The following is a 27,714-nucleotide window of genomic DNA, read 5'->3' on the forward strand; positions in this document are numbered from 1 at the left end:
GCAGAGAAAAGTCCTAATTTTCTGGGTTGTTACCACTTGTCTCAACGTCTCAACTCATCATTCTTTCATAAACTGTTCCCACTTTTGCCAAAGATGTCCTTGTTTCAGAAAATGTCCTCGCTGCCTGGGCATGAGGCTCTGATGTGTCCTCACAGTGATAGAAGTACAAACACACACCTTATATACCACACCAGTGAGAACACAAACACATGATGATATACAGTATAATATACAGTGTGTATTGTCTGTTTCACGTGCACTTTCTGTAACGGTACACACACTCTTAATGAAACCTATAATGAAGCAGTTGATATGCTGCCTGGCTGTCTACACACACACACACACACACACACACACACACATAAACACTGGCTGTCAAACACTCCCAGCGACTCACTGCCAAACTAAACCCTCCAATGATAAATACCATCCCTTCCTTTCTTCCTCCATAACTTCTCCTCTTTCCTTCCCATTTGTCTCTCAAACTCACACCTTCATCTCTCCTGCCTTTCTCAGTCAGTTCTTAATCTCTCTTTGACAGGTGAAACACATTTTGTGTTGCTAAAGCTTATAAAGAAGTAAAATAGTGATAAAGGAGGAAAATAACTCTGAGTAAGACGTCTTGCTCTGTCTTATCTCGTCCTCTCGCTCTCGTCTCCCCCCAAACAGCTAAGACTCTCATTACCCCGCTGTCAGCTGCTGCAGGAGGGAAATCTGTGTGAAGGCTTTTATTTAAGATGCACTAATGTGCTTTAAAGCTGGACGGGTGTATGTATTTGATACTACCCTGTGGGGACATACACACACAGAGACTGATATACCTGCATTGTGGGGTCACTGGTCTTTCCTATTACATTGCTGGGACAGAGACATAGTTTTTCTTTTAGGTAAAGCTTCTGAATTTGGGGAGTAACTGTTTTTTTCTTTCGTAGACCCTACCTAATTTGTGTTTTAATTGACACAACACTGTAGGGATATATGTCTATACAGCTACAATGTGGAGACATGGGTCTGCAGGCCTACAGTATCAGGAAAGTGTTTTGTGTTTTGCTTAGTGATTTATTTTTTTAATGTGGATTATCCTTTGTTAGAAACTAACTAGTGCCCTCTGAGTGGTGCTACACTGTGGAGGGACTCAAGAGGTCAATTATTATGTAGTCATGTGTGTTATTGTGTGATGCATTATAGGCACACATCTGTTTCTTCACCAATCTGATCAATATGATCATTATATCATCTTTTATTGGGTATTCTAAATGGCAATAATTTAGTTATATGATTTTAATAAAACAAGACACAAACCAAAGAAAATAAAACAGAAGTGTGATATAAAAATACATATGTCTTGTTTGCTAAATGGAAATTTAGAACAGTAACTGAGAGCTAGTGAAATCACTCATTAATGAAGGTTTGTTTTCCCTGCAGCATCAACAGCTGCACCTCAGTGAGTTTGGCCTTAAACTACATCTAAATTACTGTGTTGTGTGTTAATCGAGCATGTTTCCCCAGATTACACTGATGGCTTTAATTATTACCTGCTAAAGGAGCAAATGCCCAAATTCATGTGAAATAAAAGAAGAATTCATCTCCCTCTGATTCCCTCTTTGTCTAATTTTCTTTTTAATGTCGACATAAGAAAGAAACTGTCACTGAATCCATCGTGATAAAAATGAGAGAGCAGCGAGAGACAAAGAGGAGAGAGAAAGTGAGACATCAATTAAGCCTCCATAGCTAAACACAGCGGGAAGAGCCACAGGCAAGCATCAAACAAGCTGCAGAGACACACAAAGTGTTTTCACTCATCCAGACAAACCTGAGAGGAAAATATGACGTAGAAAAAAGACAACAATGTGTCTCAGTAATAATGAGCTAACGGGGGAACAGCAGACGGACATGACAACCAGCAGAGACAGAATTTAATCAATTTAATAACAACCAACACAAAATGACCACAGAGTGATGCAAACTATCCAGTTCCATTTGATTATTACATTTTTCAAGCAAAATATTTCAAATAAATTTAAAATTTAAAAACAAAAGATTTGTCAAGCTAATAAAAAATCTGGGAAATGTGACAAAAAACACAATAATAAGAAAAATTAAATGTGAGGGGAAAAAAGACAGTTTGTATTAGGGGCATTACTGGTTTGTTCAAAATTAATCTATCACTATATCCCAAAGGAGACACAAAATGAGTCCCAAAGTAACCCCAATGTCCTGGAAAATTTTACTAAAATGGCTAGAATTTTTTAAATTATTTATTTATTTTTTTGGTGACAAGACAACAATCAGCAACTCCAAAGCCATGTTACAGGAAGGGGTTTTTATTTTGCAAAATTCACAAACAGAAAATAAAAAAATTCAACTTTTTTTGTTGTAGCCAAATTTTGATTTGTTTTGTTTCCTTTTGTTTTTTAAAAAAAAAGGTTTTTAGTTATTTAAATAATGACATTTTTGAAACTTCCCTCTAAAATTGTTCCCTTAAAACTCATAATTGAAGAAATTAATAAATCTATTTTGGTTTCATGTTCAAATTTTTTCTTTTAATAAGTCAGTGTTAATGGTTATATTTCATTTAGACCACTTGAAAAGTTATTTCAAATTTATAAATGTTTGTTTTAAGCATTAAAAAAAACCTGACTTATTTTTATATGAATAGTAGTTTAAGTTTTTTCTGTTTATATCAAAACTGTATTTTTATATCAAAAACTCTAATATTGATATGAATTATATTTATTTAATCCTCTCTTAACCATAGATTTCTTGTAGCTAACCTAGCTTTATAAACTTTTCTTGTGGCCAACTTATACTAGGAAGAAAAATAATATTATAATAAAAAATAATAATAAACGAAGCAATTAATGCACTTGAGTTGATCATTTTATGATTTCATAAAAACCATCAGTATAACTGCTTCAATCAAGAACTGTTTTTAGGGCCTTTTTTATTTCTTTTGTTTAAAATGGACAGCTTTTCAATATTTTAATAAAAACTAAAACAGTTTTCCTTAGCAAATCAGAAAAAACATTTTGTAATTTTTTTTTTTTCTGTGAAATCATAAAACCTTGAACCATTTCGTGTAAAACAGTTCAATTATTGATATAAATATTGTGACTTACTATTTATAATTTTGGCCAGAAAAAAAAACTTTATGTGTATCCTCTCCTAACAAATAATAAAAAAATTCTTTAAAGCCTAATAATTAATATAAAAAATATCTAAATGTAAAATGAAGTGTTTGTTGAATTAGTCTATATTAAACAGTACCTTTCTCACAAATTGAAAGCGCACAGTGAATCTACCAAAAATAAAACAGGAACATTTGCAAAATTTAACTAAAAGAACAATAAAGATACAAGAGATACAGCAAATTCTATTTTTGAAGAATTTTCAATAATATCACTTTTTTAAAAAAAAAAAAAACCAACAGTATATACAATCACTGATTGAATATGTCGTCTCTGAGCCTCCGTACTAGAGTGGACATCGTCAGTTGGATTTTTCTTTCTTTGAAGAACTTGTCTGACTGTCTCAGCCCTTTAATTCTTCTGTCCACTTTTCAACCATTTTCATCCTGCTCTTCCTCCTCTCCTCCCTCCAGTCGTCAACATTGCATCTTCCTCCTACACCTTCATCCCTCTTGTCTTTCTAACTGCTTATCCTCCTCTTCCTCCTTGCCTTACACTAAGCCTGTTTACATAGGATTAGAAACTAGCAGCTCTGTCACTGCTGTTTTTTACCCTTTAAGGGAGTCGGGACTTCTGTTTTTCTGTCTTCTGCTGTGTCTTTGTTTCTTTTGTTTTAAAATTTGGGGAAAGCAGTAACTTCTGAGTTCATCTTTCCCCTTGAGCTGCTGGTTTATCTAAACTGTTTGTTTTTTCATGCTGTATTTAAAGGAAAAATCCCCCAGACACAGATTCAAGGGTGGGCATGTTGAGCACATGGAGTGTCAGGAGGACGACAGACATTCAAGAAGACCACATAGGGACAGCATGGCTGTGGGAGTGACATGAAATAGAATAAAATAAAACTTAATTGGTCTTTTGCAGGAAAATGTTTTACTTTGTTAATGCAGTAATAGCAACTAACAATAATACAATATACAATACTGTAAGAACACAATCTAAATATTATATACACAATATAATATAAATACTATAAATACAACTGTGCATTGAAGTTTGTGGAAATGAGCAGAAAGAAACAGAAAATCCATAAGAGTAACACAAAAGAAATCCACTAAGAAATTCCACAAATACAAGTCTGGACACAGTCACCCATTCACATGAATGGGTGACTGTGTCCAGACTTTTGACTGGTGCTGTATATGCCCCAGGATATATAAACTATACTGCCAAAAGTATTCACTCACCCATTCAAATGCAGACTGCTTCTATAAACATTTGCCACCTTGTTGTCACCTGTTCAACAAGTCCAGTCCTGAATGAAATGTCCTCTCTACTAAATATTCCAGTCAGCTGTTAGTGGAATTATAATAAATTGGAAGCGATTGGGAACGACAGCAACTCAGCCATGAAGTGGTAGACCACGTAGAATCACAGAGTGGGGTCAGTGGATGCTGAGGGTCATAGTGCACAGAGGTCACCAACTTTCTGCAGAGTCAATCACTACAGACCTCCAACCTTCATGTGGCCTTCAGATCAGTTCAAGAACAGTGTGTAGAGAGCTTCATGGAATGGGTTTCCATGGCAGCTGCATCCAAGCCTTACATCATCAAGCTCAATGCAAAGAGTCGGATGCAGTGGTGTAAAGCACGCCGCCACTGGACTCTAGAGCAGTGTAGACGTGTTCTCTGGAGGGTTGAATTACACTTCTTCATCTGCCAATCTGAGGGAGGAGTCTGGGTTTGGTCATTGCCAGGGGAACGGTACCTGTCTGACTGCATTGTGCCAAGTGTAAAGGATTCATTAAAATAGGTCATGTCTGAACTTGAAAGTAAAATGCTTACTTCGATTGTGTTCACTGTTGATGAAACCTTCATCCTTGTATTGATGAATGTTGATGAAGTAGCAGAGATAAAACATCTTGTGAGTAGGCCAGGTGGTGAGTGATGATTCTGTTGATGATGGCACGCACTGCAGCTCAGTGTTCCTGATCAGACATCTCAGGACATTGGCATAAGGCTAGAATAATGTGTTCTTACAGTTCATTTTAATCAGTTCGAAATGGCGAAATTCTGTACCTTGCTTCTCTTAACATCAAGAATTTGAAGAGGTCCAGAGGTGCGCAAAGAAAAGACCTCAAAGGAGAGGTCACACAAATTGAAATCAGGTATGGTTTTAGTTTTAAGGACACAGTCACTGAAATTTGTGAACAAACCACAAAGAGACACAAAACAACAGAGAGATCAGAGGCCTGGACAGACAACGAGAAAAAAACAAGATCACAGCAATGCTAAAGGTCCACAAAGAGGGTTAAAAAGAAACCCAAAGATTTAAAATGACTGATATGAAACAACCACAAAGAGACAAACTCACTGTAGAGTGAAAAGAAATGACCACAGGAAGACTCAAATGGCTTCTAATGAGACGCAAAACGTCCAACAGAGAAATGCGAGCACAATCACAGACAAGACACCTTAAGGAATTTCATGATGTTCATGCAGGAAATGTTGGTGGATTTTTCCTTTATTCAGCTTTCTGTGTTGGAAATGCCCTGAAACTGTGAAGTCTCTCAATTTAAATGCAGTTTTTAACTCTTTCACGATGAACCGTTTTCTATGGTCTTTTCTGTGTTGTGGCTTTGAAAAAAGTGTCACAGAAACAAACAATCACTCGCAATGTGTAAATTTCAGCTTTCGGGTTTTCGTACAAATCACGTGTCCTTCTCTCTGCAGTGTCTCTATCTGGTGACAGCGTGAACTTCTTTTTCAAGTCTCAACTAAAAAAAACTGTGGACAGATGATTAAAACATCTGTAATGTTTCTCAGTCTGTAAATGAATGTTGTATTTTATCAATGCGAAGTTTTTAGTTTTGATAAAGATTTCCAGCTGGCGCTTCATGGACACGTGAACTGTTTTGTTTTGTATTTTTTTTCTCTGCACTCAGAAACAAACAGAAAAAAAAAATCATCTGTTCAGTTGAAAGATAGTCGAGTTAAAGTACAAATAAAAGTCTGAGAAGTTTAAGAACTGAAGATGAAACATTATAAAGTTTTAGTTTGACAGTCATGTTGATTCATTTCTGCCTGTAGTTCTTAGACACAAATGCTTGAATTATTCAAAATCTTTGAGCATAAAAACTTTTTACAATCTTTTCAAAGGCAAATGTTACATCACTTAAAAAATCAAAAAGATAAAAAGGCTAAAATGAGCTTGTCTTTGTAAAAGCAAAATGTGCACACACATGCAAAAATAAAAATAATTAAATATCTTAGTGTAGTTTTGATTTAATGGTACAAGATTTTCAAAGTAAGACATTTCCATTTTCAATGCAAGTTTCTGGAAAACATGATTAAAAATTCAGAAATTCATCTGAAATGATTCAGTGCAATCTCAGACTTTTATGCTTCTATGACTGTGCAGCAACAGTGAAGTTTGAATTTTTGTCTCAGCTGTGTTTCTATCTGCTTTTTTTTTTCTTTTTTTTACAGTGAGGTGATGTGCAGATTGTGTGTTTCAGTGCGTGAACAGAGCTCCTCTATATTTTCTAAGTGGTTGAAAGTTGTGAAAAAACTGAAGTGTAGATTTATCTTCCTGCCTTCTGTCCGAGCTCCTTTATGAGTCCGCTCTCATGTTTTGTAAAGAAATAAAATTTCCTGTTGAACCTAAACTGATTTTGATTTGTTGTTTGTTTTTCATTTTAATGTTTTTCGTAAACTCTGGATTTTAACCTAAATGTTGCTGCATATGAACTGGACTATACCTTAAATGAAGGCTTGTCCAGGATCCAGATCCAAGACAGTCTTTCACTCAACAATCAGACAACCCCCCTATGAGCAGCACTTGGCGACAAAGGGAAGGAAAAACTCCCTTTTAATAGGAAGAAACCTCCGGCACCATCTGACGTGACCATTTGGAGTTGAGGGGACAGAGACAGGACTAAAGACATGTTGTGGAAGCGAGCCAGAGATTAATAATAACTAATGATTAAATGCAGAGTGAAGTATAAATACACAGTGAAAAAAGGTGAGTGAAAATGGGAGAAATCTGGATCCTTTGGCATGCAGACTGGAGCAGGGATTAAACCACCAACCTTCCATTTAGTAGATGACCTGCTCTACTTCCTGAGCTACAGCCACCCTATTTGAGTTTAGAAGCAAGAAATTAGAGGTCATCCAGGCCTTTATATCTTTAAGACATTCCTGCAGTTTAACTAATTGGTGTGTGTCACCTGGCTTCATGGATAGATAAAACTGGGTATCGTCTGCATAGGAATGAAAATGCATTCAATGCCTTCTTTTAATAAGAGAAGTCTGTATAGTGTAAATAAACTTAGCACAAAAATCCAGGAAATTTGTGTTTGGTTGATTATTTTTTTGTTGTTGTAACAATGCTTCTTGGCAATAAATAAAGATCTATAACATAGATAAGATAAGTAATTGTCATATAGATGACGTGATATTTTTAATTGAATATAGATTATAAATTGATAATATTGTATAAGCGGGTATATGGAAATGTATGTCAGGGTTGGTGCTTATGTGTCACTAGAGGGGGTAAAAGTACATATACATATATATATATATATATATATATATATATTTTTTTTTTTTTTTTTTTTTTAATTTGGGGTTTTCTTTTTATTTGTAATTAAATATAAATAAATAAAAAAAGCCACAGGACTCGTCATTTAATTTTTGTGAGACATTACATTGTGTTTTTTTTTCTTTTCTTTTCTTTTCTTTCATTTTGTTTCATTCAACTATGACTGAAACGTTTTGCTGTGGACCACATTGGAAATCTTTACTTAATTTTATTTGTATATGTTTAATTCCGTCTAAAAAAAATTAATGAAATCAAGATTCTTTTTTTTTTTTTTTTTAACAAAGAAGACAGCACGAGGACATCATCAGTGAGCCTAGGAAACTTTGAATGCCACCATGATTGTGGGCAAAAATAGGTCAGACAGAAAGGTCAGTGAGCCTGAACTTTCGCCCCTCCTCCCCTCCTCTCTCCCCCCGCCTCTCTCTCCTCCTCCTCCTCCTCCACCTCCTCCTCCTGCTCCTCCTCCTCCTCTCCTAAACATCAGATTAGCCTCAGTCAGGGTTTTGTTTAATTCCTCTGAGAAAAAGAACAATTAAAAAATGAAAAGTAAAATAAATAAAAGCTAAAAAAAAGAAAAAGAAAAAAAAAGAAAGGCAAATGAAAAATATAAGCAAAAAATTAAATAAAAACAAAATAAAAGTAAATGAAAAAACTAAAAAATGAAAGCAAATAAAATTGTAAATTAAAAAATAAAATTGAAAATTAAAAAATAAAATTTAAATTTAAAAAATAAATAAAAGTACTAACTAAAAATTTAAAAAGTAAATTCATGAAATCATCTCTTTTTTTTTTTTTTTTTTTTTTAAAGTTTCTGTTTTCTAGTTCCAATGATCTCTTATCAGAAATAAGCACTAAAAACCCCCTCCCTCCTCCTCCTCCCTGCCTCTTTGAGATCCTACCCACCCCCTGTGTATTACAGTTTTATTACAGTATTCAAAAGAAAAACAATAATTTAGACTTCGGGGCCCCACCTAAGCCCCCTATTCAGGGCCTCTCTTTTCGCGGTACCACCATTGTTTGCTTTGTAAGATAAGTACCCCCCACCCCTTTTACGATCACTCAATTTCGTAAATGGTCTGGACTTTTACCATGAGCACATCAGAGCCTGTCTCGTTTTTGAAAAAAAACAACTGAACAAATGCTGACAACGTGTGAAATAAGTGATTGGCAACTTTAGTTAAGGTAAGTTACATTTATTTCCACTTTTTATGTATAGTTCAAGCCTCATAACTCAAAAAAAAATATATATAGGTTATTATAGATAGGTCGTATACTAATTGGAAGGTTGGCTGTTTGATTCCTGGCTGCTAGAGGTTGCATGCCAAAGATACTAAAGCCCAAGTTGCTCTCTGAAGCAATCGTTGGAGTATGAATGTGTGTGAATGGACAGAAAGCACTTAGCTACAGATGGAGGTGCTTGAATGAATAGGTGTGAATGGGTAAATGCAAAGTCTTGTATTAGCGCATTAACTGTTCATCTAGAGTAGAACAGCGCCATATAAGAGCTAGTCAATTTACCATCTATAGTTTGATTTTAATTACTTTGAATTTTCGTTTTGTAATTTTATTTTTTAATCCAATGTAGTTTGTTCCAAGTGTGGATTTATATTAGTGTAGTTTTCTTTGTTTCCTTTTCATTAGTTTGTGTTAGTTTTCTTTGTATTACAGTAACATGTGGAAGTGTTGTCAGGAAGAGGACAGATTTAGTAAGTACAGAGCAGGTATTACAATTCAAACACAGCATTTTTGTGAATGACTCACAGGGAAGTAGAAATCCAAGTCTCAGACATCTGCCCACTGAGTTAACTTTGAATCTTTTTATAATTACTTTAATGCTTTTGATTTTAGTCATGGATGTAAACTTACCTGCTTCAGCTGCTACACCTGCTTCAGCTGTGCAGCAGTTGTCAAAAAAACCCAAAACAACAAAAACTTATTTTATTAAGGTCAATAACTCTGATATAACTGTAAATGTTTTATTAAGGTTAATAATTCTAACACAGGTGTAAATGTTTTACAAAAGAACCATAGTGTATAGGCACCTGCACCTCCTCTCATTTCTCCGCCTCCTTCTACGTATTGGTATGTAAGCTCCAATAACACCTTTACCTCCTGAAAGACAGATTTTTTTAAATGAATAAAACAAACATAGTAAACATACTCACCTATCTTTAATACTTATGTGATGGAATTGGGGCAGGGTTGTCACTTCTGTCAACTGTGAGATGATTTCCTATTGAGGTTGCACCACGGAGAATGTATCTTTGGCTTTCCATTAGCTTGCTACCCATAGAAGCTGAGCCCAGTCCTGTTGCTGACGGGACAAAGGTCTCTGATTGTGAAGATAGTGGTCTAACTCAAATATGTCTGAAATGGTTTAAAAAGTTTCTTATTTTTAAAGCATTTTGTTTTTTTGTCTGAAATATATATATATATATATATCTATAATATCTATAATAACCTATATTTTTTTTTTTGAGTTATGAGGCTGGAACTACACATAAAAAGTGGAAATAAATGTAACTTACCTTAACTAAAGTTGCCAATCACTTATTTTACACATTGTCAGCATTTAGTAGGTTCAGTTGTTTTTTTTTTCATAAACGAGACAGGCTCTGATGTGCTCACGGTAAAAGTCCAGACCATTTACGAAATTGATTGATCGTAAAAGGGGTGGGGGGTACTTATCTTTCAAAAATAGATGTGTCCAGCAAGCTAAAGAAGTCCGGTGACCGTTATTTTTTCTGTGTCTTACGTAAAGCAAACAGAGGTGGTACCGCGAAAAGAGAGGCCTGAATAGGGGGCATAGGTGGGGCCCCGAAGTCTATATTATTGGTTATATGGTTATAATCTATATTCAATTAAAAATATGACGTCATCTATATGACAATTACTTATCTATGTTATAGATCTTTATCTATTACTGATAAGATCTTGACATGTATTTGACAGAAGGTGGTACCATATTCCTCCTCTTGCCTTATGGTGCCTTTTTCTGAATGTAGAAAATAAGCTGCAGCCATTTTCATCAAACTGTCCAGATGAGATAGTTTTGATGAGTTCTTGCGACTTGTCTACATTTGGAAAAAAGGTGTCGTTTGGACATGCTGACATCATTTAAAGTGCCTTTCCATTACAGTCTTCTTGTGTAAAATTTGGTCCGCCAAAGGTCTTCAAAGAAATCACCATGCAGACTGTAGTAACAACCGGGGGGTCCCAAATTTAGTGTGACTTTATGGTGAAAAGTGGGCCAGATTAAGATGAGTGAAGAGTTGGATTTTGACACGTGACCCTGGTGATCTGCATAAATAACAATCTTACCAGCCAATCACAATTGAAAATGACAATATCACATAACAAGTAAAATTTTCAGAAGATCAAAGAGTGTTTCTGTTGTGATCTTTTTCATCTGTGTGTCACAAAAGAGAGGTTAATATTAAACTGACATTAAACTGCATTAGTCCCTTTGACATTTACAAACATTTATAAAATCATTAGCGGCACATTAGAATGTAGCTGTTAGCAGCTGGTGGATAGCTAAACATGAGCTCCTGTTCAGGTTTCACTCACAGTATTTACTTAACTGGTAGTTTCCACAGGAGGAAATACAGTACACACCTTGTGTGTGTTCTGAATATGAACATGTAGTTTAAATATTTTTGTAGCTTTGGTTTTGTTTCATTGTTGCAATCCCCTCCTGACTGACGGTTTGAGCCCTGATCTCTGATTTCATCTGGCGTGTGTCTTAGTTTAAAACCTTCAGAACAAACAGTGCAACAGGAGAAAGAAGCTGCTGGAGAATCCTTTGGATATTTAAACAGCGTTTGGACGTTAAGCTGCTTCGCATAATCACTCTATGGACGGTCATATGGAGAGCTAATATTAGCCTGTATTTCCATAATCTGCGTGTGTGTGAGTCATCACGCATGGAGGCTGACAGATGGTCGACGGGTGGATGACAGAATACAGCACACTGTGTGCCCAACCATCCTGCCAGATGAACAACACCCACTATTAATAATAATGATGAGGGGTCCCCATACCTACAGGGGCCCAAAACCCAGATTCACAGTAGTGATGGGAGGTCCGACTCTGTCAAAGATTCGGCTCTTTTGGCTTGACTCCCAAATGACTCTTCATTTACTATAACTCAGAGCCTTAGCCTAATTTAGCATTTATGAATGGCTTGTGTGTTGGTAAGCAATTTTTATACATCATTTTTCATAAAAAACTATTTTTATGTTTTTTATTACATAAAAATAAACCGTTAATATTGTTTATTATTTTGATCTAAACTTTAAATGAACAACTAAACACAGAACCAAATAAAATAAATAAAGGCCAAAGTCTTAACATTATGACACTTTAGATTAAAGTCTTTAGTGCAGGTTGGCAGTCAGAATTATTAGATGCCTCAGCTTGGATGGGTTGATGAGGTTTCTGTGATTGTTTGTCATCTTTCTGAGGGGACCAATGTTGCGATGATGCAGCGTCTTCCTGCAATTACCTTAACCAGGCATGGGTTGACTAAAACCTTCGCCTCTCACCAGTTCAATGTGTCTTCAGCTCTTTGGATGAGGGGCTCCTCAAGAAAGGACCTCAGCTCCAGTACAGCATCAGCTGTGGGATTTCTCCTTGCAGTGTCTCTTGTTGCTCTTTCATCAGAGAGCCTCCACGCAGCAGAAACTTGTGGTTCCTGTGAACCCACCCCTGTTCAGGGTCACCTGAGCCAGGTTCACCTGATCCAGCCCTAACTATAAGCTTGATCATGAAGGAATGTTTTAAGCCTAATCTTAAAAATAGAGAGGGTGTCTGTCTCCTGAATCCAAGCTGGGAGCTGGTTCCACAGAAGAGGGGCCTGAAAGCTGAAGGCTCTGCCTCCCATTCTACTCTTAAGTATCCTAGGAACCACAAGTAAGCCAGCAGTCTGAGAGCGAAGTGCTTCCTCTGAAGGGTGGCTGGCCTCTCCATTAAAGATAGGGGGACGAGTCCAGTCATTCGAGAGGGGCTCAGAGTAGAGCCACTACTGTTCCACATCAAAAGGAGGCAGTTGAGGCATGTCCTACCAGGAGGAGGCCCCAGGACAGACCCAAGACACGCTGGAGAGATTATGTATTTCAGCTGACCTGGGAAATCCTCAGCGTTCCCCAGATAAGCTGGAGGAGGTGGCTGGAGAGAGAGAGAGGTCTGGGTTTCTCTGTTTAGGCTGCTGCCCTTGTGACCTGGCCCCTGGTAAGCAATAGATGGATGGATGGATCCTAAAAATCACAGTGCACACGCTTGTGTGTGTGTGTGTGTGTGTGTGTGTGTGTGTGTGTGTGTGTGTGTGTGTGTGTGTGTGTGTGTGTGTGTGTGTGTGTACAGACTCACATCCCTTTAAAACTTGCTGCAGTGTTTGCGTTGGCGCAGACGTTCAGGCGGGTGTTCAGAGGTTCATGTTTACAAAGTTCAGCTTAGAACCAGGTGTAGTTTCAGGTGTCCACTGAAATCATGGTGACACTAGCAACATGCGTGTGTGTTGACTGTCCACACTGACATCAAACACACGCACAAAATCACCACACAACCTGGTGGCTTTCATACCGAGCCAACTGTTCCCATGGCAACCAGTCCTGAAAATAGTAGAGAGGATGCCAGCGGTCTCCGACCAGCAAAAATCACACACAGTGAATGATGAAATGAGGTGTGTGTGTGTGTGTGTGTGTGTGTGTTTGTGTGTGTGTGTGTGTGTGTGTGTGTGTGTGTGTGTGTGTGTGTGTAACAAATATAGAAACAGCAGTTGTGCCTTTCGATGTGCAGTCATGTTCTGTTCTCACAGTTTCATCCACAGTTTTATGAAACTGTGTGAATGTGTTTAAATCCAAATCTCATCTGCTTCTGCCTGAGGTACCACTCTTCTTCCTCCTCTTCTTATTTCATGACTAATATGTGTCACTCCATCCAGCAGCACAAGGCTTTGATCCAGATCAACAATGTCAGAACTAAACTGACATTGGAGCTCCAAGAATATCACCTCAAATTCCTGTTTAAAATCACCACAGATGCACCAAAAAAGCCACAAAAAGTAAAGAAAGAGACAATCAGGCCCCATTCTATCTCGAAGACCTCATAGTACCATATCACCCCAACAGAGCACTTCGCTCTCAGGCTGCTGGCTTACTTGTGGTTCCTAGGATACTTAAGAGTAGAATGGGAGGCAGAGCCTTCAGCTTTCAGGCCCCTCTTCTGTGGAACCAGCTCCCAGCTTGGATTCAGGAGACAGACACCCTCTCTATTTTTAAGATTAGGCTTAAAACTTTCCTTTTTGATCAAGCTTATAGTTAGGGCTGGATCAGGTGACGCTGAGTGTTTCTTCTTCACTCACCTCTTTTCACTTTGTTTATTCAGCCCTGACTATTTCTTTTCAGGGTGCTTTTAGGACAACCTGATACTAGTGAATTACAATAATCCAGGCTTGACTTAATAAATGCATGAACAATTTTTGAGCATCACTCTGACACAGGATGTTTCTAATTTTAGAAATATTGCACAAATGAATGAAAGCAGTTCTACGTATTTGTTTAATATGCACATTGAAGGACACATTCTGGTCAAAAATGACTCCTCACAATGTTAAGAGATCTCTCTCATTCCATGTGTCATAGAGCTTCTCGCCTGTTTGCACCCATTCATTAAATTATTGCCATCCTGTGGCCACAGTTGTGTATTGTCTCTGGAAGCAGGAATAACTCTGCTTGCCTCTGAGTCCACTCAGACTGGGTAGCATGTCTTGACTTCATGGGTGTCTGCGTTCAGTTAACAAAGGCTGAAGCTGGGTGAACTGGGTGAGCTGGGAAGGTGGCAGCTTCTCCTGGTTGTTTGCAGGCTGTGGATAAAGTTTAACAAGAAGCTGATGGGAGACCGGCCAGTTAGGCAAGCTGATACTGGCTCTGCTTTCACTACTCTGAGATCAGTTACCATCTCTGTGTTACGTTGGTCTCTCACCAGCTGTCATTTACAGGATAATGTCTCCAGTTTTGTTTTTTACTAATTAAAGCTGCAGTTCATAAATATAAACCCCCAAAAAATAACAGAAATATGAAAACCCACTTCAGACCACAGCCACTGTGAGTAATCCAGCCATGAATCTGCTGTACATCTGTTTGGAAAAGAGTGTCAGGTATGAATGACTGAAATCTACTTAAACTGGTGCAAACTGACAGCTAGAGTCTGCACACATGAGAGCAGGAGGACAGTGTACATTTACTGTTCGAATGAAGCCTTCAGGCTGCAGTAAAATAAAACCTACTGAGGCTCTGTGCTGGTTCACAATGCTTTACTTTGATTAGTGTGTGTGTGTGTGTGTGTGTGTGTGTGTGTGTCTGTGAGCAAGAGAGAGAGAGAGTCTTACCTTATCTCACACCTGTGTAAATGCAGAATGTCTGTGAAGCGACGCGGCCGCCTGAGGGTGAAGCATTTTAATGAAGGAGTAGAGCTGAGCAGGATTCTGATCAGGACAGAGTGAGCAGGTCACAGAGTTCATTTATAAAACATCAACTGTCCATGACAAGCTCCAAAGATGCTCATAATTCCCACAATGCACCACTGAAAGAGCTGACTGTTGTGTTTTATTTCCTGCCCTGAGGATGGTGATGTCCATCATGGTGATATTCATAAAGTTAGCTGAGAGCTGAGATCAGCTGACTGCATCCAGGCCACTTGTTATGCATCTTTGTTAGTAGGCAGGCTAGCATTGATTCTGAAAATCAAATGATTTTATATATATATATATATATATATATATATATATATATATATATATATATATATATATATATATATATATATATATATAGTTAGACAGATAGATAGATAGATATAGATATACATAGATGTACAGGGGTTGGACAGTGAAACTGAAACACCTGTCATTTTAGTGTGGGAGGTTTCATGGCTAAAGTGGACCAGCCTGGTGGCCAATCTTCATTAATTGCACCAGTAAGAGCAGAGTGTGAAGGTTCAATTAGCAGGGTAAGAGCACAGTTTTGCTCAAAATATTGCAATGCACACAACATTATGGGTGACATACCAGAGTTCAAAAGCGGACAAATTGTTGGTGCACGTCTTGCTGGCGCATCTGTGACCAAGACAGCAAGTCTTTGTGATGTATCAAGAGCCATGGTATCCAGAGTAATGTCAGCATACCACCAAGAAGGACGAACCACATCCAACAGGATTAACTGTGGACGCAAGAGGAAGCTGTCTGAAAGGGATGTTTGGGTGCTAACCCGGATTGTATCCAAAAAACATAAAACCACGGCTGCCCAAATCACGGCAGAATTAAATGTGCGCCTCAACTCTCCTGTTTCCACCAAAACTGTCCGTCGGGAGCTCCACAGGGTCAATATACACGACCGGGCTGCTATAGCCAAACCTTTGGGCACTCGTGCCAATGCCAAACGTCGGTTTCAATGGTGCAAGGAGCGCAAATCTTGGGCTGTGGACAATGTGAAACATGTATTGTTCTCTGATGAGTCCACCTTTACTGTTTTCCCCACATCCGGGAGAGTTACGGTGTGGAGAAGCCCCAAAGAAGCGTACCACCCAGACTGTTGCATGCCCAGAGTGAAGCATGGGGGTGGATCAGTGATGGTTTGGGCTGCCATATCATGGCGTTCCCTTGGCCCAATACTTGTGCTAGATGGGCGCGTCACTGCCAAGGACTACCGAACCATTCTGAAGGACCATGTGCATCCAATGGTTCAAACATTGTATCCTGAAGGCACAATGCACCAATACACACAGCAAGATGGTGAAAGATTGGTTTGATGAACATGAAAGTGAAGTTGAACATCTCCCATGGCCTGCACAGTCACCAGATCTAAATATTATTGAGCCACTTTGGGGTGTTTTGGAGGAGCGAGTCAGGAAACGTTTTCCTCCACCAGCATCACGTCGTGACCTGCCCACTATCCTGCAAGAAGAATGGCTTAAAATCCCTCTGACCTCTGTGCAGGACTTGTATATGTCATTCCCAAAACGAATTGACGCTGTATTGGCCGCAAAAGGAGGCCCTACACCATACTAATTATTGTGGTCTAAAACCAGGTGTTTCAGTTTCATTGTCCAACCCCTGTAGATAGATAGATAGATAGATAGATAGATAGATAGATAGATAGATAGATAGATAGATAGATAGAGCACTTCGCTCTCAGACTGCTGGCTTACTTGTGGTTCCTAGGGTACTTAAGAGTAGAATGGGAGGCAGAGCCTTCAGCTTTCAGGCGCTATATAAATAAAATTGAAGTCATGTGAAGTAAATTTTAATAGAATCAATAAAATTATTATCAAATATCGTTGCCATGCTACTTGGATCATGAATATTTAGTTCTGTGGTTTCATTCATTACTTTGTATTTTCCTGTTAATTCCTTTTAAATTTTCCAGATTTTTTTAGCATTTCTCTTTGCTTTGCTAAAAAATAAATAATAAAAATGCTTCCTTGGCCTTTCTGAGCTCATTTACAACCTTATTTCTCAATGCAATAAACAAACACTTGTCATGTGATTTATCCTTGAGAGCATGGTCCCTTTGTTTCATAAGTAAATGTAAATTTCCATTTAACCAAGATCTGTTGTCTGGTCCATTATACTTTTCACTTTTCTAAGAAACTGATGAATACTTCTATGAAGTACATGAACGCATTACAGTTATCCAAGCTTTCATGTAAAAAAATGCTTATTTTAGTTTATTTCATTGATTGCATTTTCCAGATTAATTAACCCATTATTAGAAATCTTCTGTTCTGACTTCATATTGATTGAAACACAAAATCTCTGTTTAGTAACTTTTTAAAAATCACTCTGTTTTATAAAATAAAAACCTTTCAGTTATTACTCTTCAGCAGCTCTTCGTCATGACAGCAGAAGCGAAGTGAGATCAGCATCAAGCTTCAGTGTGTGCAGCTGGATTTATTTATTGATGAGGCAGCTGATAAATAGCTGGCGTACTGTAGCTACAAATGATACATTGATATGTATCTGTGATGGTCTCTGCAGCTGCTGATTAATTGATCAAACACATTCGATCAATGAAGCTCTCAGGTATCGCAGAAACGTTCAGGTTTCAGATGGTTTTCCATTATCAACATTCATCCTGTGGTGGGTATGAAAGCTTTGATAACCTGTTACGTCCCAGGGTCTAAGGGCACAACATGGAGCGCTACTCCCCCACTCCAACCGCGCCCCAGAAAAGTCAGCAACACTATTGTGGTTTGTTTTATGCAGTGGTTTATTAGCCTCGGAGACGAGCAGCGCCAAAACGACAAACAAAACGGTGCTGAGTGTCCCTGATCTGACCTACAAAACAAAAGACAAGTATCTGACCTGAGCTGCTAAAACTGATGTACAAACAAAAAAATGGCTGCTCCCTCCTACATACCACTGCAGTGCTCAATATTTACAGTGCTATCACAGGTCACTATTTACAAATATATGTACAACTCTTAGCAGCACGGTGGCGCAGTGGTTAGCACTGCTGCCTCACAGTTAGAATACCATCTGGAAGGCCTGGGTTCGATTCCACCTTGGCCCAGGCCTCTCCCTCTCTCTGTGTGGAGTTTGCATGTTCTCCCCGTGCTTGCGTGGGTTTCCTCCGGGTACTCCGGTTTCCTCCCACATTCCAAAGACATGCACTTACTGGGGTTAGGTTAATTGGCTAATCTAAATTGCCCATAGGTGTGAATGAGAGCATGAATGTGAGTGTGAAAGGTCGTCTGTCCCTCTGTGTTGGCCCTGCAACAGGCTGGCGACCTGTTCAGGGTGTACCCTGCCTCTCGTCCTATGACAGCTGGGATAGGCTCCAGCCCCCCCGCGACCCTTAACAGGATGTGCGGAAGGGAATGGATGGATGGATGTACAACTCTTACTGAACACTTGCAGTCAAGGCAAGCACACAAGCAAATAAGCACACTCCAGTCACAGGCAAAATGCTGGCTGCTGTTGGGCCCGGAGGAGACAAAGGAGAGGGGAGAGGTGGCTGTCAGCTGGAGCATTTGAGGCAGCTTTCCATCCAATTATCCAATCAGCAGGCACCTCCTCAGTCTGGCCAGTCCGCAGGATCCACCTGTTGCAGCAACAAACACACACAAAAGGGAGAAAAACCAGACACACCCACTCATGCTCCAGTGGCCTAAACAGAAAACACAACACATGATCCTGGATCATAACATAACCTGATTCACATAAGCCAAGTTTAAACGTGACATGTTCGTTCTTTACTCGGTTTTGTTCTTTGCGTCTTTTTGTTCCTCTTTCCTCCATACTGTGTCCACGTGAGAGGAGACCCTGGGCTTGAAATGAAACCTCTGGAATGCAAGAGCACATGGATGCCTCATTCATTGTCTTTGTCTCATGACTTTAACTGCCTTGATTTAGGGTTTCTATTTAGTCATTTCCTGTTTTATTTTGAAATCCTTTTGTCACACACGGTTCTACTTCCAGCCAACGTCTTGTGTTTTTAGTTCATCACATACCTGTTAAACTCACAAACTGTTCCTGAGTTACTTTTCTATTTTTAAATCTTGTTTGGGGGGTTTTCAGTGTGCTCTGAGTTTAGATCGACCTCCACCAGGCGCCTCAGGCCCTTACAGTCAGCTCACCTTTATTTTTATACAATGGCATCACATAAAGGTTAGAAACAAGACCGTCTGAAATGGTCTGAAAATTTACTAAAACAGACAAGAAAAACCATAAATGTGAAAACCTGTAAACCTCAGACAAAGCAAGAAAAATAACGAGGTGGAAAGAAATCTGTAAATAAGAGAAGGCTGAGATACTGAAGCTCAGCGAACGCATGAGTGAACGTCTCACAGTTTCCTGAAAACGTCAGCAGACTTCACTAACATCTCGAGGTCGGCTGGTCCAACGTCTGGAGCCATCGGTGGCTGAAGGCTGTGAGGAACACATGTGGACACTGACAGCAAACAGTCACCACAAAACAATCTGATTTTTATTGCTCATGGACATGAATTACTGCTGCACCCAGACCGTGACCTTTTTCTAAAAGCAAAGGAGTGTCCACACAGGAAACGATGTGCAGATGGACAGCTGGAAAATAACCTGAAACTGAAGCAACAGAAGTGACTACCAATGAGAGCCAAGGATACTGCTGATGTGACAGGGTGGTATATACATCAGAGTTTTACTCCAATGTGGATACCTGCAAGGTCCACTAGTGACCGACCATCAGCTACAGGCAACTTCCTCTGTGGACGCCCCATAAGAAAGTATTCTTAATGCTTAAACTTAACCAACATTTTCAATAATATCCAGGAGGTTTGCCATTCCTACAGTGAGGCCACAGTCCTAACTGTCTGTCAAGATGAGGAAGAGGACAGGGTAACTGGAGGGGTTGTAGACCGTGAACAGCTCTGAGGGAGGAAGATGACATCATGAACCAGCCTCTGCATTTTACGGTATTTTCTTTAAACTTTGGTGTTTACTGGAGTTTGTTAAAAGCTAAAAATGAGGCTGAAGACATGTTTTTCTGTGAAATAACCGTCACCCTCTGGGTCCTCAGTAAGGGGGTGGCACAGCAGATTTTGAGGGTATAATTAGTCTTTAATTACTCCATTAAATGCACTTTAATTTCTCATCAGCACAGCAGGAAGCCACAGTTACACAACCAGTGATGTTTTCACTAAGCCTGCCATCTTTCCTCCTCGCTGATAATAATAATAAAAATAATGATGAATTCCTCCTTCCTGTCACACTGTTTATGTTCCCATTGAATATTTGCTGGAAGCAAATTGCTCATGTTTCTGCTGCTGTGTTATCGCACGAGGATTTAAAGCTTTAACTCACAGAGGATTGCTTTAATTAGGATTAATTCATGCTGAATAAGAAAATTAAATGGTGGGGTGGGGGGTGCTATGGTTTATTCTCCTGTAGCTGCAGTCTGGGCCTGGCTGAGGGTCTGTCAGTCAGAATTAATAATAATAGAACTCCAGCATCCTGAACGTGTCGCTCCCAGCTGGTCATATGTGACTCCTCAGCCTGTGTTTAAAGCTGAATCTGAAGCCTCGGAGGTGCTGATGGACAGTTTGGTCCCAGTCAGACAGACACCAAAAACTGCTCGGTGTGGTTTGGAAGAGGTGCTGGTTTGGGTTAAAACATACCCCTTCACAGCAGTCACCCTGCTGATGAGCCTTTGTGTCGGGCTCCAGAGGAACTGACGCCTGGAGCAGAGACACGAGTGTTTCTTCTGATACCGACCAATCAGAAACAGGTTTGGATCTACATGACTTTCTTCAGAGGTCATTTTCTCAGATCTCACCTGACTCCGACCGTTTCCCATAATGACTGAGCCTTTGTGCCAAACACAGTGAACCTGCGCTCCTGTAAGGGGCTGCTGTAAGCGGCCCTTAAGATAGGTATGAGTTACAGACCTTAAATCTGTTCAATCAAAACATTTAAGCATACATCCTTTTTGGACAGGGACTAATGTTTTTATAAATTTGCCTCTGTACAGTACCACAGTGGATTGTAAATCAAACAATCATGATGAGATTGTGCAAATGTACCTAACCCTGACAGCGTGCTCTGTTGCCTCAACATCAGTATTACAGACTAACGTACTTCACATGTCACTTAAATTTTTTAAATGGAGGACAGTGTGTGCATCAAATTCAGTGCATTGGTACAGTGTAGGCTGGATGTAGGGAAGGGCAGGGGTACGAGGGCGCGATGTTTTCAGTTAGTTTTTAATTGTGCCTGTTGACAGCGGAGCCCAAAGTTCAGAAGACCGAGAATCAGCTGCACAAGTTTAACACAGTTGTTGTTGGGTTTTATTTTTTACTCAATGAATAAAATGACAAATGCTTAAAAGTAAACTACAGGACATTAATTAATAAGTAGTGGCTGAAGCAAATAACAGATAATTAAACATATCTCCCAAAGGCCGCGAAGTTAGTCTGGAGACCATTGGCTCACCATCTGTCTGCTCTCTATCTAATGTATTTATTTATCTTATTTATGGCCTTCCCGGTCTTGGAGGAAAACATGTTTATCTTATCCTTGAAGGTTTTCCCAAAACATGTACATCTGTGTGTGTAGGTCACTGCGCCCTATTGCTAAGTAGAATAAAACTGCCATGTCATGATTATGGTAAATGGACTAGTTCTTATATAGTGCTTTTCTACTCTGACTGAGCACTCAAAGCACTTATAGGGAGTAGGGACATCAGAGGGCAGGAAGGCCCGTGTTTCTTTTACAGAGCTCTTATTGCTGATTGGAGGAAGTTGTGGGATGAGGCTGGAACCAGCCACTGGATTAACCAGTCTGAGAAGGCCAAGTCTAAACCACAGCTCTCTCCATCTGTTTTTGTACTGATAGTGCTTGTAGATAGTGGTAGTATAAAGTGTTATGTTTAGCCTAGGATCTGCACCCTTTCGGGAGGGGAGTCACACTCAGCTGCTTGGATGGCCTGTGATTTCCTGAACCAAGAGTGCCTGTATACATGTGATATCTTCTGATTCTTTTAAGATTAAGATTAAGATAGTGTTTATTTGTCACATGCACAGTTATACACAGTACAATGCACAGTGAAATGTATTTTGTACCAGCAACCATTAATACACACACATATAAATAAGAAAAATAAAAATAAAAAAAAGTAATTCACACTATACACTATACTCTATATACTATACACTATACACACTTTTATAAATTATAATATTTACATAGTGCAATAATGGTCCAGTTAGGGCTCAGAGTTGAGCAGACAGATGGCTTGTGGGTAAAAACTCTTCTTCAACCTTTCAGTCTTAGTCCTCAGGCAGCGGTAACGCCGGCCTGATGGGAGCAGGGAGAAGAGAGAGTGTCCGGGGTGGCTGGGCTGTTTTAGGATCTTCATGGCCCTCAGCCTGCACCGCTTGGCGTAAATGTCCTGCAGGTTGGGGAGGGTGGTTCTGATGGTCCGTTCAGCTGAACGAACCACCCTTTTTAGGGCCATGAAGTCCTGCTTGGTGCAGTTTCCCATCCAGGTGGTGATGCTCCCACGCATGATGCTCTCGATGGTGCAGGTGTAAAAGTTCCTGAGCACCTTGAGTGGGAGCTTGAAGTCTCTCAGCCACCTGAGGAGGTAGAGACGCTGTCTGGCCTTCTTCACAGTGATGTTTATGTGATGAGTCCAGGACAGGTCCTGTGAGATGGTCACTCCCAGGTATTTGAAAGTGTCCACTCTTTCCACCTCAGCACCACTGATGACAAGTGGATGGTAGTCCCTCTGCTGCTTCCTGCTGAAGTCCACGATCAGTTCCTTTGTTTTGCTGACGTTGAGCAGGAGGTGGTTCTCCTGGCACCAGTTCTCCAGGCGGGAGACCTCTCTCCTGTAGGCTGTCTCCTCATTGTGAGAGATTAGTCCCACAACAGCAGTGTCGTCAGCAAACTTGATGATGACGTTGGACTCTGACGTGGCCTCGCAGTCATGGGTGTACAGTGAGTACAGCAGAGGGCTGAGCACACAGCCTTGGGGGGATCCAGTGTTGAGGGTGAGGGAGGATGAGGTGAGGTGACCCACTCGTACCACCTGTGGTCTGCTGGTCAGGAAGCTGTGAACCCACCTGCACAGGGATGGGCCCAGGCCCAGGTCCAGCAGCTTAGAGACCAGCCTGGAGGGAACTATGGTGTTGAATGCTGAGCTGTAATCTACAAACAGCACTCTCACATAGTTCCCCTTACCAGTGTCTATGTGTGAAAGGGTCTTGTGGAGGAGGAAGGATATGGCGTCATCTGTGGATCTGTCTGGCCGTAGTGGGTCGAGGGTGGTGGGCAGTGAGGAGGTGATGAATGTCTTGATGAGTCTCTCAAAACACTTCATCACCACAGAGGTGAGCGCTATGGGCCTGAAGTCATTGGGGCTGCTGGGCTGTGGTTTCTTTGGGACAGGGACTATGATGGACTTTTTAAAGCAGGTGGGAATCACACACAGTTTCAGTGAGAGGTTGAATATCAGTGTAAACACAGGTGCCAGCTGGTCAGCGCAGGTCTTAAGGACACGTCCACTAATACCGTCTGGTCCAGCCGCTTTCCTGGTGTTTACACGTCTAAACGCCCTCCTCACGTCGCGCTCCGTCACAGTGAGTGTCTCCGCCCCTCCGGCCGGGAGCGCAGCGGGCTGTCGGCTTCCCGACTCAAAGCGCGCAAAGAAGATGTTGAGTTCATCAGCCAGAGAAGCGTCGGCACTCACCGGGTGTGTGTGTGGTGCTTTGTAGTCCGTGATGGTGCGTAGTCCCTGCCACAGTCCCCTGGGGTCAGACTGTTGTAGTTGCTGTTCCAGTCTGCGGCCGTAGCGATGTTTAGCCTCTTTCACCGCTCTGCGGACGTTGTATGATGCAACCTTGTAGTCCTCCATGTTCCCAGAGGCGAGGCCGGAGTTGTAGGCAACGGTGCGGGACCTCAGGGCGTCGCGGACAGATTTATCCACCCACGGCTTCTGGTTGGGAAAAGTCCTGATGGTCCTCCTAAGTGAAGTGTCATCAACAACTTTCCCAATAAATCCCACAACAGTTTCCGTAAACTCCTCGATGTCTCCGCCCGCGCTGCTGCGAAACATGTCCCAGTCAGTTGAATCCAACGCACCCTGCAGAGCGGCCTCTGTTTGATCAGACCACCGTGTCACTTCTCTCACAGCAGGGGGTTCCTGCCTGAGCCGTTGTTTGTATTTCGGCATGAGAAGGACAGAGATGTGGTCAGACTTCCCAAAAGGCGGAAGAGGCTTTGCTTTGTAGCCATCTTTGAATGCAGAGTAGCAGTGGTCTAGGGTCCTCTCTCCTCTGGTGGGGCAGTCGATGTGTTGAATCAATTCCGGTATCAGCTTTTTCAAGTTTGCACTGTTAAAGTCCCCGGCTACGATGAGAGCCGCATCACGCTGGTTAGCCTGATAGGTGGAAATCGCCTCATGTAGCTCGGATAGTGCAGTGTTTCATGTAGCTCGGATAGTGCAGTGTTTGTGTCCGCCTGAGGTGGAATATAGACGGCGCTGAAGATGACCGAAGTAAACTCGCGGGGCAGGTAGTGGGGGCGGCATTTCAGGGTTAGGAGCTCCAGGTTAGGTGAACATGATTGTTTCAGAAGGACAACATTTCTACTGTCACACCAGTTGTTATTAATCATTAGGCACACACCTCCTCCTCTTGATTTTCCAGACTCACTCGTTCTGTCCGTGCGATGAACACTGAAGAACTCCGACGGCTGTACGGCGTGGTCCGGTATGAGGGGGGTCAGCCATGTCTCCGTGAGACAGATGATGTTGCAGTCCCTTATGTCCCTCTGAAACTGTATCCTGGCCCTGAGTTCGTCCAGCTTGTTATCCAGTGACTGGACATTAGCCAACAGGATGCTCGGCAGTGGCGTTTGGTGCGCTCTGCGCCTCAGCCTCTCTCTTACGCCGGCTCTTTTCCCTCGGGGCCTTGTCCGTGACCTGGTCCGTCCTTTGTTTGAGCTGGCCCACTGGAAACGCAGTATCTCCTGGGGCCAAGTCGGGTCGGGAGAAAAAGGTGTCAGAATACAGCCAGAGTGCTGTATTCTGATATTAAAAAGAGTCTGTCTGTCATACGTGATATGACACAGAGCAGGCGGAATTATAAAGTCCAGAATTAGAGCTAAACCTAATATAAACAAACAAAGCGTAGGAGCAGGTACGACGGCTGCTGACCTCACTGGCGCCATCTTGAAGTAAGAATATATTAAATGATTTAAACAAAAGGCATTTAAATGTCTTGACTAATAAAAAGAACAGTCTAACACTGTCAAAGAAGACGTGTTCAGGGCCTCTGAGGACTTCAGGCTCCTTCACTTTGAGCACAACTTAGCTAATGCTAGCTTAACCCCTTAACTGGCAAGGGCCCGGTGACGGGCCGTTTGTAGTCCCTTTTATATGGCAGGCTAGACCCTCCCATTTTTATTGACACGTCATTCGGCCAATCATGTAACTGGCTGCACCAAATCACCTGACAAAGCTACGTGACGCCCTCTGAGTATTATTGGCTCTGGGAAACCCATTTCTTAACATGATTGGCCGAATGAGGTGTCAGTCAAAATGGGCGGGTCTAGCCTGCCATATAAATGCACTTCATTCGGCCGGCGGACCAGACGCAGCCAGTTAATAGGCTATGAAATGGGTTGTTCAGAGCCAATAATAACCAGAGGGTGTTATGTAGTTTTTGTCAGGTGATTTTTTTGCTGCCAGTTAAGGGGTTAACCTTATTATTAGCTGAGGTAGGTTTTTCAGACTCTGTTTTTGTTCTTACCATCAAAAGCACAATTGGGTTAAAGCATGGTGAGTTTATGTCTTAATATCCTGTAGTGGCCTGACTCTAGCATCATGCCTAATAGAAGAAAACTGCAATTATACAATTTTACATCTGCCAAAGAAATATCAGTGTGCTCACCAAAGTGTTCTTTCTCCTCACAGTCAGCCACCCAGATGCGAGGCTGAGACTGAGACATATGCAGAGATCAACTACTGGAGGTCAAGGTCAAAAGTCAAGGTCACGTCCTGTGCGACAGGCGTATTTTGCCACACTAGGTGGTGCTCTTATTTATTTTGTTTAACTGCTAGAATGTCACTCCAGCACCAACCCTGTGATAGAAATCAAGTTTGGTTGCAAAGGAAGGAAATAAAACCAATCACAAATGAGTTTCCAGTGACCGAGACCGCTCTCTGAGTAAAGGAAGAAATGATGATGCTGAGCCGGCATAATTTCTTCCAGACAGGGCAGATCAGTGCTGCATTAGATAGCTTACAGTAATTAATTAGTGGGTATAAGGGAGCGTGAATATATTTCAATAAGGAAAGATCATTAGGAGGAATTGAACATAAGTTATTGATATACAGAATCCAATTAAGCTATTTAGACTCCGATGGCCCATCATGACAGAATGGAATCCCAGCAGTGATAGGGATTAGGGCAGGACCCCCTGGAGTCCAGACTCTAACAGTGGTGAAGATAAAGATGGAGGCTTGGAAGGAGCTCCGAGTGACTTGGTATGGGGAGTAGGTGGGTTGCACAAATGACAGAATAACAGGTAAGCGGTGAGATTTAAAGAACATGGACTGGAGGCTGATTGGGTGAATTTATATGAAATGTACAAAACTTTATAATCTCTGAAAGATTCATACATTTGTAAAAGCTGTAAAGCCTTGCTGATTCCACACCTGTTGAAAGTTGAGCTTCTTTGGCCCATTTAAATTCCCTTCTTGGACAACAACATGATGTTACACACAGGCGTCCTGTTATCAAATGCATATATATTTGTGAAGATGGCATTGCATGTGAGCATTTACAGCTCTTTTCTGCTCTAGTTGAGCACTCAAAACGCTATACGAGCGTTACATAGGTCAACCAACCTAGTTCGTTAAGGCCGTTACACACGGACACGTTGCGTAAAAACGACACAAAATTGCGAATCTTTCAGATGCAAATTTGTCGCGTAACCTACATACACACCAAACCTGTTGCATTTTTGCAACACACTGTGAAAAAAATGCAGTCGACATCAAGCGATGATGTAATGGTCCTGATGTTTCTAAACAAGAGAAGGAAGAAACAGGTTCTGGGTTCATCCAACTCATGAGAAAGCAGCAGCAGGGAGAGTTTCACGGTTTGATCCCGGAGTTGAAGCTGCATTACGGCCACTTTCATGCATATTTCAGGATATCCGACTAGGAGAGCCGACTGACCCGGAGCAGCATGAAGCAGTGGGTCTGAGGGAAAATTGTATTATTTTACTGTTTCCACATTACTGTATATTCAGTGTATCTTGTGCGTTTTGTGCTATAAGCGCACATGTTGCTAAATGCAGTGCTCTGATTGGTCAAATCTGTTTGTTCCCTTGTGAAAGTCAGAAGAATCGTACCTTCATACCGCACATTCATCCAGTGAAATGGCGCGGCTGCATTAAGAACAGGTGAGTCCAAAAAATATTTTTAACATTTGCACGTAA

Source organism: Archocentrus centrarchus, chromosome 11 (assembly GCF_007364275.1).
Source record: "Archocentrus centrarchus isolate MPI-CPG fArcCen1 chromosome 11, fArcCen1, whole genome shotgun sequence".
In the NCBI taxonomy this organism is placed as follows: Eukaryota; Metazoa; Chordata; class Actinopteri; order Cichliformes; family Cichlidae; genus Archocentrus; species Archocentrus centrarchus.